At 43.8% G+C, this 19,143-nt stretch overlaps 1 protein-coding gene across 1 annotated transcript in view; it reads left to right on the forward strand.

The window, feature by feature from the left end:
- Window positions 1-2,420: 2,420 nt before the first annotated feature.
- The window catches only part of Nsd3 (nuclear receptor binding SET domain protein 3), a 111,027-nt gene continuing 94,304 nt past the window's right edge, over window positions 2,421-19,143 (forward strand). The window contains 1 exon segment of the mRNA XM_028854832.2: window positions 2,421-2,845. The gene's annotated coding sequence lies outside the window, so the exon portion shown is untranslated.

Genomic DNA, 19,143 nt, shown 5'->3' on the forward strand with positions numbered 1-19,143 from the left:
TTGTGTTTATAATCCCAGTACTCTGGAGGCTGAGGCTGGAAGATTGCCATGAGTTCAAGGCCAGTTTGGGTTAAACAAAATTTTACAGATTAACTGTAAAGTAGGCTAGGGAGCTGGTTCAGTAGAAAAGGTGCTTGCCACTACGTCTATAACTTACATGGTGAAAGTCTGGAACCAACTCCCACAAGTGTCCTCTGATATTATCACAGAAAAAATAATTAAATATATATTTTCTTCTTTTCTTTTTTTTGAGACAGGGTTTCTCTGTGTTACAGCTCTGGCTGTCCTGGAACTCGCTCTGTCGACCAGACTGGCCTCTAGATCCACCTGCCTCTGCCTCCCAAGTGCTGGGATTAAAGGCATGTGCGCCACAATGCCTGGCATAACTAATAATATTAATTTTAATTATAAATAATCAAAATAACAAAAACAATAGTAATGCCCCGCTCAGTGGTGGCACACACCTTAATCCCAGCACCTGGCACTTGGGAAGCAGAGGCAGGAGAACTATGTCAGTTCTAGGCCATCCTAGCCTACACAGAGAGTTCAGGGACAGCCAGGGACCCTGTCTCAAAAATCTAAATAAATAAATAAATAAAATCAACTGAATTGCTTTCAGTATTACCCTTAGTATTAACAGTCATGTCAACAAACGTGTATTTAGTACCCATTAAAATCACTGAACTGGCCCTGGCCGGGCTGTGATGGCACAGACCTTTAATTCCAGCACTCAGGAGGCAGAAGCAGGAGGATCTCTGTGAGTTTGAGTCCAGCATGGTCTACAGATCGAGTTTTAGGACAGCCAAGGCTACATAGAGAAACCCTGTCTCAACAAAACAAAACAAACCTCAAAAATTTAAAAAAAAAAAAATGGGAAAAAAAATCAAATCACAGAAATGTAGAAATTTTATAAAATTCTGAGGTGGTGGGCTGGAGAGAGATGGCTCAGTAGTTAAAAGCACTTGTTAATTCAGAGGATCAGGGTTCGGTTCCCAGCACCCACGTGGTTGCTCACAACCATCCATAACGACAGTTCCAGCCGGTCTGACACCCCTTCTGATCTCCTCCGGGGACCTGGCACGCACAAGATGTACATATATACATGTGAGCAAAACACTCCTAAATATAATGATAAAATCTCTAAAATTAATTCTGAGGTGGTATTTGAAAAGAGAAACACATCAGAAATCTCTCGTAATGGTGACAAATAGTTCGAGCACTGGTCGTGTCCACGGAGAGTATGACACTTCGTAGTAATCGGGGTCTGCAATTCTCAGAACAGACAGCAAGAGTGGATATCGGTTTCCTCATCTGATCGCTATGTATGTTTCTTCTGTAAGTCTCCGGGTTGAAGGTTCTAAGTAATTAACCACCAGGCCCCAGGAAAACTCCCATCTGCACTGTTTCCCGGGCCCTGCCGTTGTTTTCCTAGAATGGGGAGGGCTGGAGGTTTGCAGAGCACGGCCTCCTTCCCCCTCACTCTCGGGTGATCGCTCTGGGACAAATACCCCCCACGTCACTCGGTGCGGAGGTCTGGCCCCGAGCAGCAGCAGCCGCGCAGGGCTGGGGGCACGTGACCCGCCCGCAGTCCTCGCCGTGGCCCGCGGCCTGGGATGCAGTCGCGCTGACGTCCTCCTGGTTACCCACAAGCCTCTGTGCCCTGGTGCGGGCAGGAAGAGGGCAGCCGGGTCCAGCGCCTGCCCGGGAGGTCGGGGTGCCTTTCTGAGCCGGACGCGGACGCTGCCCGGCATCATCCCTCCCTCCACCCCCCATCCCCACGCAGTGCTTGCAAACTGGCAGCCTTCCGTCTCTCACCGTGGCGGAAAGGGAGACAGCTCAGGCTCAGGCTCGCGTCCTTAAAAGTGCAGTCCCCCCCTCCGCCCCGATCGGGACGCCGGGGGGAGGCAGGGCGCTCTGCTGACAGCTGTCAAGAGTGACAGCGACTCCCGAACCCGAGCACTTGCCCGGTCTGCGGTGATCGCGCACGGGTCCTTTAGGTTCTTCCTAACGTCTAGGAATTGTAGAGCAGGGCCGCTCCACTACCATATGGCGTCTAGTACGTGCTGCCGTTTAGTAAGTATTTAGCCTCGCAGGCCCGACCCGGCCGCCCCTCCGCACCAGCCCTTCCTGTCCCTCGGCCTCATCGCCTGCGGTCTCGCGTCCGCTCCAGACTCTCGCGCGCCCCTCCTCTCCGCAAGCCGACGAGCCCTCTTCCTCCTTCGCTCCCGGCGCCCCGGCCCCAGGACTGCATTTCCCGGCAGGCACCGCGGCCCGTGGCCAATGGGAGACCTAGGATTTGGCGGCGGCGGCGCCGAACGGGGCGGGGGGGCTTTGTGCGCGGAGGCGGCGGCGGCGGTGGTGGCGGCGGCGGCGGCGGCGACGGCGGCGGCGGGAGCTGGCGGCGCGGAGATCCGGACGGAGGCCGAGGCCGGGGGCTGTGTGCCGGGCGCCGAGGAGAGGTGTGCAGTTTTCGATCGAAGCCCCGGGACCCCGCTGCCCTTCGGGGCCGCCAGCCTCCGGCTTCCTCTCCGGCACCAGCAGAGCTACTCGGCGGGCGACCCCCGTCCGGCCGCCTCCCCTTCGCTCCGCGTCGCCCGCAGCCTTCCGCCCGCCCGCAAACGAGCCCAGCCGGCCGGGCCGTGGCCCTCCTCCGTGCCGGCCGCCATGGCAGGGGCGCTCGGCGCGAGGGAAATCTAGTCCGAGGATTTCATGCGGCCTAGCTCGGTTCCGTCTCTTGCGCCCGCGGTCCCGGCAGCTGCCGGCAGCCCAGCCCCACTTCGGGCCTCCGTGTCTCTCCTGTGATCGCACTGACACGGCCGGGGGGTTAGAATGGAACAAACTGAAGGTAAAGTGCTTGTGTGTGCGTGTGTGTGTTTGTGTGTGTGCGTGTGTGTGTGTGCGTGTGTGTGTGTGTGTTGCGCGTCAGGGCTGAGGAGGCTCCTTTGGGGTGGGGGCGACCTAAGACCTAGACACCGGTAAGGAGTGAGACCCTGGAAGGGGAGTTGCCGCGGGTGGTCTGGAAAGGGTTCGAGGAAATAAGAGCAGATGGTAAGGTGGGTGTGGAAGGAATCGGGAGGTGGGGCAGGTAGGCTTGGGATATGATGTAGTGGTGCTGAGCTGGGAATTGGGAGTAGAGGTGGGATGGGGGCGGGGATAAGGATGCAAACGGGGGAGGGGGAGGGAAAGAGAAGAGTTAGATTTGGACATGGGAGACCTCGGTAGACTGCAAATTAGGGAGGTCTGGAATGGAGTGTGGAAACTAGAAGAGTTGGGGGGAAAAGGGATAGGAGAGGATTGATGGAGAACGAGGCATCTTCTGGGAATCAAGGGAGAAACTAGTGAATCAAAGTGGAGGAAAAGATAAGATTAGGAAACGGGGATGAAAAATGATTGTGTCAGGATGCAATAGCAGGGTAGGAAATAGACGCAGGAAGCTGAAAGACATACGATTAGGCTAGGGAAGGACATTGGCTGAGTGTTGGAAGGGATGAAAATTATCGACCAGGCGTCACAGAGTGTGAGGAAAAGAGGGATGGGGATTATTGGAGTGGTTAGAAAGGAAAGCCTTTTGTTCCTATATTTGTGTGTATTCTGTCTTGTATTTCAAGGCTAGAGAAATAGAGAAGCTAGTGGTTATGGGGTTGTGATTGTTGTGAAATGAGGAGGTGTGGATGTTACTGTTCTGAGAGAAGAGGAGATGTGTTTGTGTTATGGTAGGGAGACAGGGAGAGACATGGCCATAATCTGATGGTTTTGGTGAGGGAGTGAAGACTATTCAGATTTAAAGGGGGCAGGGGCAGCCATGTTTGCTACCAGGCACTGCAGTGTAAATAAATTCCTTTTCCTCTCCGACATCTGCGTGAATCTGAAACGGACCAGTTCACATTGTTACACCCCCCCTGCTATTCATGAACTTCTCTTACCTCTTGGGTCATTTACAATTACTCATAACCACCGAAGGAGGTAGCGATGGTTTCCGGCTCGTGTGTTTTGCTGCTTCTCCCATTCTTTCCCCTCTTCCTTCTGGCTGAAAAAAAAAAAAAAATGCATACTGATAAATTGCAGAGTAAAATTCAACCCTTTTTATAAATTTAAAATTAGATTTCTTTTTTACTAACTAAAGAAATCATTGCTGTCGTATTTCAAACATGACTGTGAAAAGTCTTAAATATTGATTGGTTTCAGACACCTCAGAAGCAAGTCAACATTTTTTTTTTTTTGCAATTCTTTAAGTAAACAAGGAAATTGCCTCGGTTATTTTACTTGGGGCACTCTTAGGAAGGGGTGGGGAAGATCAGCCTGTGGTAGATGATCTGCTTGCCTAATTTTGAATATTGGAAAATTAGAAACGTTCCTGGTGATAGGTGATATGCATGTTATGAGTGATGTTTTTTTAATTAGCTTTCTATCACCTCTTCGCTTTGCTTTCATGTAGCTGGCTCAGTGCAGTCTGGAAATGCCAGTTCAGCACAGCACCGTGATCTGTGAAGTGGGCATGTAAGCGTTAGATCCTCATGGAGTTGCCAGCCTTGGGGGGGAGGGGATGGGATGGGAAGTTCTGTCACTCTCAGGAAGGCTACATGTTCTTTCATGCATTCTGATCTAACTGCTTGTATGATTCCGAATAGTTCCCGAGGGTCTAAATCTTGACGGAGTAGATAAATTGGTACTGGGTGAAATCTGTTTTCTTTTCATATTGAAAAGGATTCAATATGCGCCTTACTTAAAAAAAAATGATTGTAATTGTGGTAATCCAAACTTTAGCCCATGTGTTAGTATTAAAACTGTTTTCTAATACCAGCAAGCCCTGTTAACTATAATAATGGGCTCAATCCATTTGTACTACAGACTGATTCAACAAATCAACCCCAGCTTTTATGGGGTTTGATGGAAAACTTAAATTTAATATTGTTGGAGTAGGACTTTTTGAGATTAGACTTGGCATAAATATTGGATTTATAACGGGGTATTTTGATTTGACAATGTATAGCCTGAACTTTTTTTTTTTTAATTCTGGGCACAAATTCTGTTCAAAAAAGCCATTCAGCATGTACTTGGACTTTATTTTGATATAGGTATTTTATTTGTATTTCTTTCTTGGTTGACATATTATTTGTAATTAGTAAGCTTATGTGCATGAACTATTAGTGCCACAATTTTTAGGAAAGTGAGCAATTATATATTACAATAGAAAAACGTCTATTTGGCTGCTGTGTGGGTGCTGGGAATTGAACCTGGGTCTTCTGGAAGAACAGCCAGTGATTTAACCACTGAGCATCTCTCTGACTCTGATTTTTTTTTTTTTTTTTTTTTTTTTTTTTTTTTTTTTTGGTTTTTTGAGACACGGTTTCTTTGTAGCGTTGGAGCCTGTTCTGGAACTCACTCTGTAGAGCAGGCTGGCCTGGAATCCACAGAGTGAGTGCTAGGGTTAAAGGCGTGCGCCACCCCTGCCGGACAACCCTAATACCTTTTTACTTGTTTATTGAGACAGAGTCTCATATGTCCCAGGCTGGCCTCAAACTTTCAATGTAGGTGAACTTGTGATTTTCTTCCATCTGACATGTGATAGCATGCCTGGTTTGTGGAGTGCTGGGGGTCCCACCTAGGGCTTTAAAAGCACTTTGCCAACTAAACTACATCCCTCTTCCCTTTTTTTCTGAGTGGCAGATTCACAGATGGTCTTATAATGATTAAAGGAATCTTGAATGAAGGAAGCTAACTGCCCACAAAACTTTTTTTTTTTTTTGGCCCAACTGTCCAGAGTCACTCTAAAGACAATAGTTTCTGGAATTTTAAAGTAATAGTCTATATAATACACAGTAATAGGTATAGTAATGATGTCTTCTTGCAGTGTGCTATGCTGTGTCCCCAGGAATGGTTTTCTTTATCTTCCCTGTGGTTTTCTGAGACTGGATTCTAACTGCTTTTTGCAAATGGAGAAACAGGTTAGATAACAACATTACAAGTGTTAGTGAACATTTAAATAACCAGGCTGGTATTTGAGTATAGGTCTTTTGGATTATAGAACCCAGAGCAGCAAACTGTTTCTGCTAGTTTCTTCTTTAAAGTCATAAGAACAACACATGCTTGTTATTTACAATATTTCAAAAGAATAGTGCCCCCAGTTCTCACTGTAACTACTTGGAAGTGTCTTGAGTGCCTAGACAGTTTCTGTGGATTTACTTAACGTACATATAAAGGGCTCACACTCTAGTTCTAGAACCCAGGCCTCTGAGCTACCCCTTGGCCTTTTGTTCTTTTATTTTGAGTTGCTCAGGCTGGCCTCAAACTCGCTGTCTTCCTGCGTCAGTCTTCCATGTAGCTGAGATCCTGTGCAGCACAGTGCTGGCTGCTGTTTTCCTTAACTCAGTTAGCAGGCAGGTGGACCTGCAACTTTTGTTAGTCTGGTAGTGGTCCACTATTTGGAATACTACCACTTAAGTTAACCTGTTCGTTTGTTTGTTTTCATTTTCTTTTTTTTGAGGCAGGGTCTCACTATGTAGCTCTGGCTGTCCTGGAACTCCCTATGTAGACCAGGCTAGCCTCTAACTCCCAGAGATCCATCTATCTGCCTCTACCTCTGCCTCCTGAGTGCTGGGATTAAAAGCATTCCCCATTAGGTCCAGCCAAGTTAATCATTCTTTTGCTATTATAAGAGTATAGTTGATTTTGACTACATTTGTGAGTCTGTTTGAATGGAAGATAAATGGTACAACCTAACTTATTTTACAGGAGAAAAAAATTGAGGCCTGTAGAAAAGTCCAAGGCTTTGGTGACAAACCGGTGGCTTGGATCTCAAGACCGCATTACTTTGCTTCCTTACTATGAAAATCTTTGAGCTGTTCTTTAAAGCTCACGCTGAGAGGGAATGAGCTGAGGTCAGGCAGCGTCAGTCAGTATGAGTTCCAGGAAGTTGCAGTGAGGCATGGGTTCATGCTTATGTTTTTTTTTCACACTTCGACAGGTAGCATATGGACAAAATGTTTTTATGTGTAAATTCATTATATCCAGGCTATCTTGAAGTTTGTGTTTTGTGTAATGAAATAGGTGTTGACAGAATTTTCCTTGTTGTAATAAAATTGTCAATGAAATAGTTAGCAATGAAGGAAAAAAAATCAGAAGCCTAGCCTTGGTCCTAAAGTAAAATTGAGACGCTGGTCAAGTTTTCTTTCTTTCTTTCTTTCTTTTTTTTTTTCTTTCTTTTTTTTTTTTTTTTTTTTTATAATGAGCTGAAAATACTTAATTAAAAACAATAGTTTTAAAAACATCGCAGGCCTGACATGGTGGCGCATGCTTTTATTCCCAGCACTTGGGAGGCAGAGGTGAGTGGATCTCTGAGTTCGAGGCCAGCCTGGTCTACATAGTGTATTCCAGGACAGCCAGGGCTACATAGTGAGACCCTGTCTCAATTAAAAAAAAAAAAAATCTTAGGAGATTTATTTTTTAAATTACTTTTTCCTATCACAAAAATAGGTTCCCATGAATTCATATTAAATGAATTCACTCAAACTTACTGTGTAGCCCAGGCCAGCATACCTAATTCCTGCCTTTTCCTACCTTGTCTCTCAACTGCTAGAATTACAGTTTTGTGCCGCTGCGCCCCACTTACTGAATCTCTTAAAGCAAAAATTCTTACCTGTTGTGGATATTAAAGACTGGAGTTACAGACAGTTGTTAGTTGCCATGTGGGTGCTGGGAATTGAACCTGAGTCCTCTGGATAAGTAGCCAGTGCTCTTAACCACTGAGCCATCTCTCCAGCCCAGACTTATGCTACTCTTTGCTACCCTTTTCCAGGGTTTATAAAGCCAGAGATTGTGTTTTAAAGGCATAAAGAAAGATGAGTGGACTAGAGTCCAGAAATACATAATTATCAAAAATAGTTGTCAAAGCTGGGCGGTGGTGACGCAGGCCTTTAATCCCAGCACTTGGGAGGCAGAGGCAGGCCTCATCTGCAGAATGAGTTCCAGGACAGCCAGGGCTACAAAGAGAAATTCTGTGTCAAAACATACACACACACACACACACACACACACACACACACACACACACAGAGTTAAACTGTGTTACATACATCTTTACCGATTATTTATAAAAAGGAATAAATGATAAACACAACATGGATGAAGCTTGAGTTAATTCTGTTAAGCTCGACCAAAAAGGAAAATATATTCTGTGATTCCAAACAAAAGTCATACGCATACTGTTCCACAGTGACAAGCAGATCAGTCCCAAGAAATTAAAATTGTTAAAGCTGTAAAAAGATTTAGAACTTGGTATTCATAAAAATCTGTTTTTCAATGCAATGCTGTTTTTAGTTTTACTTCAGAGGGGAAAAAAACAGTATTAGCTTTTGAAGAAGCAATTCAAATGATTTTTTTGTTAATAAACAACACATCTATCACTTGTGTTTTTAAATAAGTAATGAGCTTTATTTCTTTAGACTAATCTTTTCGTAAATATTAATAAGAAGGGGCCTCTGGGCAAGATGGCTCAACAGGTGGAGGACTTGACGGCCTGAGGTGGATCACGGGGAGGGGGGGGCCTCTTCCTGGTGGAGAAAGAGAACCCACTCCTGCAGATGACCCTGACCCACAGACACTCACACAGCGTATTTCATCTTCCAGAACTAGAAAGCTTGACTTGGGAACTAGATACACTAAAGTGACCTCACTTCAAAGTCTGTCTTACTTCACTGTGTGTGTCTAGATGTGTGAGTGCGGGTGTATGTCCTTCCATTCGAGGTCCAGGGATCAAACTCAGGAAGTCAGGCTGTCCAGGCAAGTCTGTGACCCCCCCTCCACAGCCTGCCTGTCCTCTCTTGTACTCTGTAAAAGCCTCAGTTTCATTTTCATTTTTACTGCTAATCTTTGGAGGCAGATAGTTCTTTGAACACGACTAGCGCGTGCATGACACCTCCATAGTGGGACGTGAAAAGGTAGAAGACTCGTTTTAGTTTTGTGACTTAGGAAACGCTGGATTTGCTGGATGAATGTGTGTTGTTTCTCCTGTAGCACATCTGCCATTAACAAGATCTTGAATTTGAGAAGCATCCCTGAAGGAGGATTCTTAGTGTATTTAAAATTATAGGCGTGGCTTTTGTTTTGTTTTAAGATGGGGGGGTGTCTCCAGTAGTACAGGCTGGCTGCCCACCACTGAACCCCCATGTAACTGGAGGCCTTGAACAAGGGCTCAGTATGGGCATGTGCTACTACAAGAACCAGATAGGAATCCTTTTTTTTTTTTCCTCTTTGAGACGGACTGGCTTCAACCTGTTATGTGGAGGAGGCTAGCCTTGAACTCCTGTTTGTACTGCCTACATCTTCCAAGTGCTGGGGTTTACAGGCATGTATCACCAAGCTGGGGTAGATAGGGGTCTCAATCAAGACTAATGTTGAGAAAACAAATGGGAAAACGAAAAAGAATTATATACATTATAGTTTTCATGTAAGCTATATAATAACATTTTATGTGGTGCCCTCTTAGGTTGTTTTATAAATACCCATACAATAACTCCAGTTTTTTAAAAATGAATTTGAAAACACAATACTTATTTAACTCAGGAACGGGAGAATTTGAAATTTTCTAGACACCTCAGACCAAAAAGAGTGCCATCTAATTCAGATTTCAGTATATTTCAAAATTACTGTTTTTCTAAATTTATTTATTTATTTATTTTATGTGCATTGATGTTTTGCCTGCATATATGTCTGTGTGAGTGATACAGTTGTGAGCTGCCATATGGATACCGGGAATTGAACCCCAGTCCTCTGGAAGAGCAACTGAGCCATCTCTCCAGTCCCCCAAAATTATTTTTTAATAAGCCAATTTTTATTTATTCATTTCTTACATTTAGAATGTTCTTTGCCTTACTTGGCTTGCTGTAGCCCTTCAAAGAAGATGACATTGGATTTACTTTTTCAAGATGAAGTTCTTAGAACTAGTGAACTTTTAGTTTGAAGTCTGAACAGCTTTTCCACATTGCAGTGTAGAGGACCTTAAAGACTTTACTTGCCCTTAAGGCTGGTCACAAGGTATCAGCACTGGCAGCTTTTTCTAAATGCCCATAGAAACAATTCGGATAAGTAGATCAGTTGGCTGGCTTTTATTTATTTATCTAGTTAGTTAGTTAGTTAGTTAGTTAGTTAGTTTTCACAACAGGGTTTCTCTGTGTAGGCCTGGCTGCCCTGGAACTTGTTCTATAGACCAGTCTGGCTTCAAATTCAGAGATCCACCTGCCTCTGCCTCCTGAGTGCTGGGACTAAAGGTGTGAGCAGCCACCACCTAGCTTTTATTGATTGGTCGATTGGTTGGTTGGTTGACTGATTAATTGATTGTTGATTGAGACAGGGTTTCTTTGTGTAACCCTGGCTGCCTTGGAACTCTCTCTGCTCTCTAGTGCATGTGAGTGAGGTGGTGCCTGCCAGAGTTCTAGATACTTTGAAGTCAAAGACAGGAGGCTCCCTTGACACTGGAGTGTGAGACCAGCTTGAGCATCTTGGGAAGAGCACATTTTAAGAACCAACAAATGGAATGCTGGTGGGGCAGAGTGGTGCACACTTAATCCCAGCACTCGGGAGGCAGAGGCCGGCGGACCTCTGTGAGTTGGTGGCCAGCAGTTTGGTCTACACAATGAGCTCAGGCCAGCAAGGACTAGACAGTGAGACCCGGTCTCAAGGGGAAAAAGCCTGAGTAGATGGTTCATCTGGTAAAGGTATTTTCCACCAAGCTTGACAAATTGAGTTTAATGGCTGGAATCCACATAGTGAAAGGAGAGAATTGGTTTTCCTGAATTGTCCTGTGACTTCCTCATAAGCACTGTGGTCCATGCATGTTTCTGCCTCTGACACACACATAAATGCATGTAACTAAATGAACAAAGTAAAACATTCTGATTCCGATTTGACTTACAAATACCTTCTTTAAAAATGTACACTGGCTCGGGGGAGGTGGCGCACGCCTTTAATTCCAGCACTCCAAAGGCAGAGGCAGGTGGATCTCTGTGAGTTTGAGGCCACCCTGGTCTACAGACCTCTTCTAGGAGACAGCAAAGGCTACACAGAGAAACCCTGTCAGGGCCTGGGGGAAGTACATGGACAGTGTGTTCTACCCATCCATTTCACTGTAAGAGATTTGCTTTGATCTAACTGACCTTTATCCCAGTAGTTGTTCTGCAGTTGTGTTTGCTTTAAGCCAGTTAGCAGAAGTGTGTGTGTGTGTGTGTTGGGGGCATGCACATACTTATATGCACCTGTGTGCATGAGCACAGAGTTGTTGGGTTTCCTTCTCTCTCCCTCCCTGCCTGTTTCCTCTGAAGCAGGGTCTCTCCCTGTACCTGGGGGACTTGCATTCTTTTTCCTGCTAGGCTGTTAGCCAGCAAGCCTCCAGACCTTCTGTTTCTGCCCCCACAGTGCTGGGGTTACAAACATGCATTTGTGAGATCATGCCTAGCTTGTTATGTGGGTGCTGTGATCTAAACTCAGATCCTCATGGCTGTGCATGCAGCAAGTACTCTCATCCACAGAGCTATCTCTCCGACCCACCCCCACACCCACACCCCCACCCCCGGCTCCGCAGTGGAGTTGAAGGGCCCAAGTTGAGATGTGAGTTCCTACCCCACTTCACCTTTTCACCAAGGATTAATATTCTTGTTGTTGAGTAGAGATGACTACTTCTTAGATGTAGAGCTGCAAATTGAAAGTGCTAAGTACCTAGACTGGAGCAGGCATGTAGTTGGTAATACGTACTTCTTAAAAACAGAAGTAGCGTATTGGAGGCTGAGAGTGTGGCTCAGCAGTACAGTGTTCCTCTGTGCATCGAGAGGCCCTGGGTTTGATTTCTGACATTGAAAAGGAAAGAAGGGAGAGAAGAAACGCTGTTTGCAGTTGAGGTTGTCTGTAATTATGCGTCTAGTGGATGAAGAAATGAACTCACCTGGTTGCCTTAGTAGATGTTCCAATATGTTGGAGCGGCATCTTTGCATGGGTTGTGTGGGTGTTCTCAGAAAGAGAGTTCGTGCTGGTACAAGTATGAACAAGAAGTGAACTTTCCAGTCCAAATTGACTGACTTCCACTGTTGTTATTGTGACACGACCGTCTGCAGCTGAACCAGTGCTTAGTGTTCTGATGAGACCAGGAAGTGGTGTCGAATCTGAATATAACTCCTGAGTGATAAAACTAGTGAGACAAAACAGAAAACACCAGACATCACTATAGGAAATGAAAACTTAGGCTTTTTAGTTTTATGTATTGCTTATTACTTTAAAACACGGATTACTTTTGTCTTTTGGGCGGGGGGCAAAATTTCTCTGTGTAACAACCTGGCTGACCTGGATTCACTCTGTAGACCAGGCTGGCCTCAAACTCATAGAGATCCACATTCCTCTGCCTCCTGAGTGCTGGGATTAAAGGCGTGTGCCACTACCACCCAGCTTCATATATATATATATATATATATATATATATATATATATATATTTGACTTGAGGATAGTAGAGAATCCAAGGTATGAAAAAGTAAAATGAACATTTATAAAACTCTTAAGAGCCAACTGGCTGTGGTGATTCACGCCTTTAATCCCCAGCACATAGGAGGCAGAGGCAGCGGATCTCTGAGTACAAGGCCAGCCTGGTCTACAAAGTGAGTTCCAGGACAGCCAGGGCTATTGCACTAAAAAACCCTGTCTTGAAAAGCCAAAAAAAAAAAAAAAAAGAGTGCTTACTGCTCTTGCAGAGGACCTAGGTTTGTTTTTAACTCCCACATAGCTCACAACTGCTTGTAACTCAGTTCTAGGGGGTCCTGTGCCCCCTTCTGACCTCCATGGTCTCCTGTACCCATGTGTTACACATACAGTATATATACATACGCTCAGGCTCATGCACATACACATAAAATAAATACTTTCTAAAAAAGAAGTTGCCTAGTTTGTAGTAACTTTCAGTACTCTTGGGTAAGACCTGGACAAAACTTTAAAGCATGTATTCAGTGGTAACCATGTTTGTTGTGTGGTGTGGTCGAGAACAAAGTGAGACTGTGGAGGTGAAACTGAACGTAGATCAAGGAGACAGTATCTATAGTAAGCTTTGTATTGCTATAAGGTTGTTAAGTAGTAATGTGGTTTAGTCCGAAAAAACTGATCTATGATCTGAAATGTGGAATAATTCAATGGAATCATAATCAAGTCAAAACGGATTGAATTTAATAACAGGGTTAAGTGAAATAAGATGTAGGTTTAAATTTTTTCTCATTAAGTAATTATGTTCCACGTCATGCAGGTCACTTCCTGATACAGGATATTTTACTTTCTTTGAAAATTAGTTTTCTTCTAACACTTTGGTTTGTTTGAGATTTGTGTGTGTGTGTGGGGGGGGTGTCACCATGTAGTTCAGGCTAGCCTCTAAATACTTAGCTATATTACAGGACTGTAGCACACTGTGAGTGGGGAATTTCAAGTGAAAGTTTCAGGAAATATTTAAGGTGATAGCAACAAAGCTAACCAGATTGTGGAGTAGCAATAGTTATACTTAAATTTTTTTTTTGTTCTGTCAAAATTTTGTAAGATGTAAAGAGAAAAAATAAAGGAAAATGTATAGCTTTGGACATGTTTTGATTACTTAGAAAATTTTATGAAGACAGTATGATAGTCATGCTGATTTTTGTACCTCTAAAATCTTACTTATGTAGCTAAGTATTGGAGGTAAATTTCATTTAATGTTTGATATTGCAAATAAAAGTCATTAAATAATGTTAAGGCAATTGAGACTTGAAGTTAGTTTAAAAGCCATATATGTCCATGTCAAAATAAAAACCCAAGCTGTACATTTATCTGTGGACGTCTAGAGGAATGGCATCTTGCCACTGTTTGGCGTCATTTCAGATATACCATCACGTGGTTTAATGTCCACTTACACTGTAGGTGAGAGCCCAGAGGGATTAGATCTCCAGATCGACACACTGAGGTAGAAGTTTCTTTCCTCCCTCCCTCCCTCCCTCCCTCCCTCCCTCCCTCCCTCCCTCCCTCCCTTCTCCTCCCCTCCCTCCCTTCTTTCTTCCTACAGTCTTACTATGTAGCTCTGGCTGTCTTGGAACTCTCTATGTAGACAAGGCTGGCCTTGAACTCACAGAGACTCTTCTGCTTCTATCTCCTAAGTTATAGGACTAAAGGGGTGAGCCACTAAAGGGGTGAGCCACTAAAGGGGTGAGCCACTATGCCCAGCTCTTAGAAGTTTCATGACAAGACTGGAAAGAGAGCTCCATGGTTAAGAGCACTGGGTGCTTTTCCAGAGGACCTGGGTTCAGTCCCCAACACCAACGTAGTAGCCCAACAGCCTGTAACTCTAGCTCCAGGGAATCCAACACCTTCTTCTGGGCTCTGAGAGCTCCAGGCATAGACATGATGCAAGACATCCATGCAGGCAAATCACCCATACAAGTAAAATAAAAAATTTTGTTCAAAAGTTTCCTGACTACGATTCAAGTCACATGACTTTTAAGACTAGTATTAATAGTACATGTTTTTACTCTGTGGACATTCTGCTTGTCCCTGGGTTTATCTGACATTTTATTCTAGCATGAAGTATGATTGCTTAAATGTCTGTGTATGTGATCTGTCTTCTTTTATTTCTTTTTTCTTTTTTTGAGACTGGGTGTCTCTATGTAGATCATGTTGGCCTTGAGCTCACAGAGATTCACCTGCCTCTGCCTCTGAGTCTTGATTGCTGGGATTAAAGGTATGTGCCATCATGCCAGGTTGATTTCTTTCTTGCATCACAATATTTGCCCATTTCTTCAGAGTGTTCATGACTAACTTTATTTCTGTCAGCTTGGAAGAACATTTTCCTGAGGTTGTTTGAAGGACAGTGTTTTACTAGATCAATGATGTGTGATCAGCTTTGAGGTGGTGGAGAAAACTGAATTTCCTTTTGAGATACGGTCTCCAGCCCAAGCAACCCCAAACTTGCTATGTATGACCTTGAACTTCTGACTATAGGCGTGTACCACCACCACCAGCAGCTAGGGATGGGACCCCCCCTTTTTTTTAGAAACTTAAAAAATTTATATTATGTGTACTGTGTCTGTGTGTGAATATATATGTGTATGAAGATGCCTGAATTGGCCGGAGAGGGCATCTGGAGCTAGAGTTACAGGCAGTTGTAAGACATCTGACATGAGTATTGGAATCTGAACTCTGTTCTTCTACAAAAGCAGTGAGCAATGATGGAGAGCAACCATCTCTCCAGTTCAGCATTCGGTATTTAAATGTCTTCCCCCAAGAATGTTTGCTATAAATGTCTCCCCCCCAATGTTTACTATTTTTGAAGTTAATAAACCCATTCACATAAAATAACTTATTAATAATAATTGTTTGAAACCCAGAATACAGGCTGGTGAGATGTCTCAATGGGTAAAGGAGCTTGCTGCCAAGCCTGGAACCTGGAACCCATATGGTGGAGGGAGAGAACTAATTCCTACAAGTAACTCTACAATCTCCATGTGCACAACTTGGTACTCATGTATGCCTACCCCCAGTTAAAAAAAAAAGTTAGGGGCAAAAAGAGTTGAAAAGGACAGTTTTGAAGTTCTTTATTTTTGTTTTTTGGTGTGGGATGGGACCTGGAATTTGGCTTCTGCTGCTCAGGTACAGTCCCCTAAAATTTTTTTTTTTATTTTTAGATTTATGTTTGGGTGTTTTGCCTACATGTATGTTTGTGTACCACATGCATGCCTGGTGCTTGCAGAGGTCAGCAGAGGGCTGGAACTAGAGTTACAAGTGGTTGTGAGCCACCATGTGGGTGCTGGGAACTGAACCTTGGTCCTCTGCAAGAGCAACCAGTGCTTTTAATCACTGAGCCAGCTCTTCAATTTCCCTGAAATCTTTTTAGTCAATGGAATGAACAACAGCATATAGAAAATGTTTTTGTTTTGTTTTGGTTTGGTTTTTGGTTTTTGATTTTTCAAGACAGGGATTCTCTGTGTAGTCCTGGCTGTGCTGGAACTCATTCTGAAGACCAGGCTGGCTTCAGACTCAGAGATATTGCGATAAAATGTTTGAAATGTAGAATTTATGTCTGTATCTTTTGGACTAGTGCATGCTTACAATCCCTGTACTTGGGAAGTGGAGGCAGGAGCATCTGAGGTTTGAGTTCTTCAGTTATACAGTGCTGGGAGACAGCTCCGGCTTCTTCCTTCCTTCTGCCCTCCTTTCCTTTTTTCTTTTTTCTTTTTTTTTTGGTTTTTCAAGACAGGGTTTCCCTGTGTAGTTTTGGAGCCTGTCCTGGATCTCGCTCTGTAGACCAGGCTGGCCTCGAACTCACAGAGATCCATCCGCCTGGCTCTGCCTTCTTTCCTTTCCCTTTCCCTTTCTTCCTTTCCCTTTCTTTTCTTTCTTTCTTTTTTTTCTTTTCTTTTCTTTTTTTCTTTGAGATAGGGTTTCTCTGTGTAGCCCTAATCATCCTGGAACTTGTCCTTGTAGACCAGGCTGGCCTCGAACTCACAGAGATCTGCCTGCCTCTGCCTCCTGAGTGCTGGGATTAAAGTTGTGCACCACAAGGTCAGGCTTCCATACAAATTTAAAAATATATTATTGTATATGTATGAGTGTTTTGCCTGCATATATATATACATATATGTGTGTGTATATATGTCTATATCTATACACACACACACACACACACACACACACACACACACACACACACAACATGTGCTTGCTCCTGGAGGTCAGGAAAGGGTGTCAGCCCATGGGGTTGGAGTTACAGATGGTTGTGAGTCTCCATGTGGGTACTAGGAATTGGACCCAGATCTTCTACAAAAGTCACAGTGCTCTTAGCCACTGAGTAAATTCATTAGCCCTTGCATATTCTTAAATGATGAAACAATTATCTAAAATGTAAATGAAAGCCTTTATTTAGGGGACTTGTTCATAATTGTGTGTCTATTTTGGTATGTGTTCATGTATGTTGGTTACTCTTACCTGTGTGGGTGCATGTAGAGGCCAGAGGCTAGTGCTACGGTGTCTTTCATTATTTCTCTACCCTAAGTTTTTTTAGGGTTTCTTTTATGAATGTAAATGTTTTGCCTGTTGTGTGTCTGCACCACATTCGTGCAGCTGGAGGAGGTAAGAAGAGCATGTCTGGTCCATGGGACCGGAGACACAGATGGTTCTGAGCTCCATGTAGAGACTGGGAATTAAACCCAGGTCCTCTTCAAAAGCAGCAAGTGATTTTAAGCCATCCTTCCAGCCCCAGCTTTTTCCAACAAGGTTTTTCAGTGAACTTGGAGCTCATCATTTTAGCTGGACTGACCAGTGAGCCCCTGGTACCCACTGTTTTCATTCCCCCAGCACTGGGGTTATGGATGTGCACTGCCATACTTGGCTTACATGGGTACTGGGGACCGAAATTCCGGTCCTCATACTTCTGTAGCAAGAACTTTGCTCACTGAGTTATCCTCTGATTCTGTCATTTATTTTTACAAAGTAAATTTCTACTTAAAGTTACTCATTAGAAAAATGCTTGCTTGATACAGTTTTTTTGTGTTGTATAGAATAAGCTTTTAAAAAATTAATGATTTATTATCTTTTTTTTTTTTTTTTTTTTTTTGTTTTTCGAGACAGGGTTTCTCTATGTAGCTTTGCGCCTTTTCCTGGAACTCACTTGGTAGCCCAGGCTGGCCTCGAACTCACAGAGATCCGCCTGGCTCTGCCTCCCGAGTGCTGGGATTAAAGGCGTGCACCACCACCGCCCGGCATGATTTATTATCTTAAACATATTTGTGGTTACTTATTTTTATTTCATATATGAGTGTTTTGCTTGCATGTATGTATGTATTCATATACATGCCTCGTGCTTTGGAGGTCAGAAGTGGGTGTTGGATCCCCTGGAACTGGAGTTACAGATAGTGGTGAGCACCATGAAGATGCTGGGAACTAAACCAGGGTCCTGTACAAGAGCAGCAAGCAACCTCTGAGCTGTCTCCAGGTTTCCCTCCGCAACTTTGTTTTTCTGAGACAAGGTCTGCAGTTTATAGAGATCTACCTGCCTCTGTCTCCCTCTGCTGGGATTGAAAGTGTGTACCACCCACTCCTTCCACCATTTTGAATGCCTTCAGCGTTCTTTCTAACCCTCTTCAATGAATTACGTATAGGATCCTTGTAGTTATTTTACACCCAGTGGAATAATACAGGCGAGATTGTCTTCTGCCGTCTGTGCATCATTCAGCGGCCTCTGTATTCCCCCATTGGGCTAGGGATGGGGATGCAGAAAGGATGCAACCTGAGTGCATGGTGTGTTCTGTCAATCGGCTTCGGTGCTCTTTCTGTTTCTGTTTCTGCTTTTTTCAAGACAGGCTTTCTCTGTGTAGCCCTGGCTGTCCTGGAACTCACTCTGTAGATCAGGCTGGCCTCGAGTGCAGAGATATCATTCCTCTGGCTCCTGAGTGCTGGGATTAAAGGTGTGTGTCACTACCAAGCTCTTTTTGTTTTTTGAGATAGGGTTTCACTCTGCAGCTCTGGCTTGCCTAGAACTAACAGAGGTCCTCTTGCTTCTTCCCCCACTTCCTGAGTGCTGGGATTAAAAGTGTATTCCACCTGGTGCAGCTATTCCCAAGAATGGCTGTTGAGAGTTGCTCTCGTCTATGGCACAAGATGGTACTGCCGCACTTTGCTTTGGATTTTAAAAGCATCTATATTTGCTGGTTATGGTGTCATACACCTTTTATCATAGTTCTTGGGAGGGGGAAGTAGAGGCAGGCAGATCTCTGAGATACTGTCTCAAAAAGACCAACTTGAATTTTAGATATCTGAACTGGCCAGTCTGTCAGTTGTGAAGCTGTGCAAAAAGACACTTCAAATATGTATGATTTTGTTGTTTAGGACAGGGTTGGAATTAATCTATAATTAATATCAAAAAGTCATTTTTCTTTTTCTTGTAATCATCTTTACTAGAAGTCAAGATACTAATATTTTCATCAGTGTAATATGATGGCAGTTTCTTATAATCCCATTAACAGTGACTCAAATTTTTATATACTGATACAAAAGACAGTATTTCATAATGTACCTAATATGAATTGTAGCACACTGTCAGTAGTTTATATATGCTTGTAGAGTTATTAGACTTACGGTAGAGAATATCACGTTATATAAG

This window comes from Peromyscus leucopus, chromosome 17 (assembly GCF_004664715.2).
Source record: "Peromyscus leucopus breed LL Stock chromosome 17, UCI_PerLeu_2.1, whole genome shotgun sequence".
Classification (NCBI taxonomy): Eukaryota; Metazoa; Chordata; class Mammalia; order Rodentia; family Cricetidae; genus Peromyscus; species Peromyscus leucopus.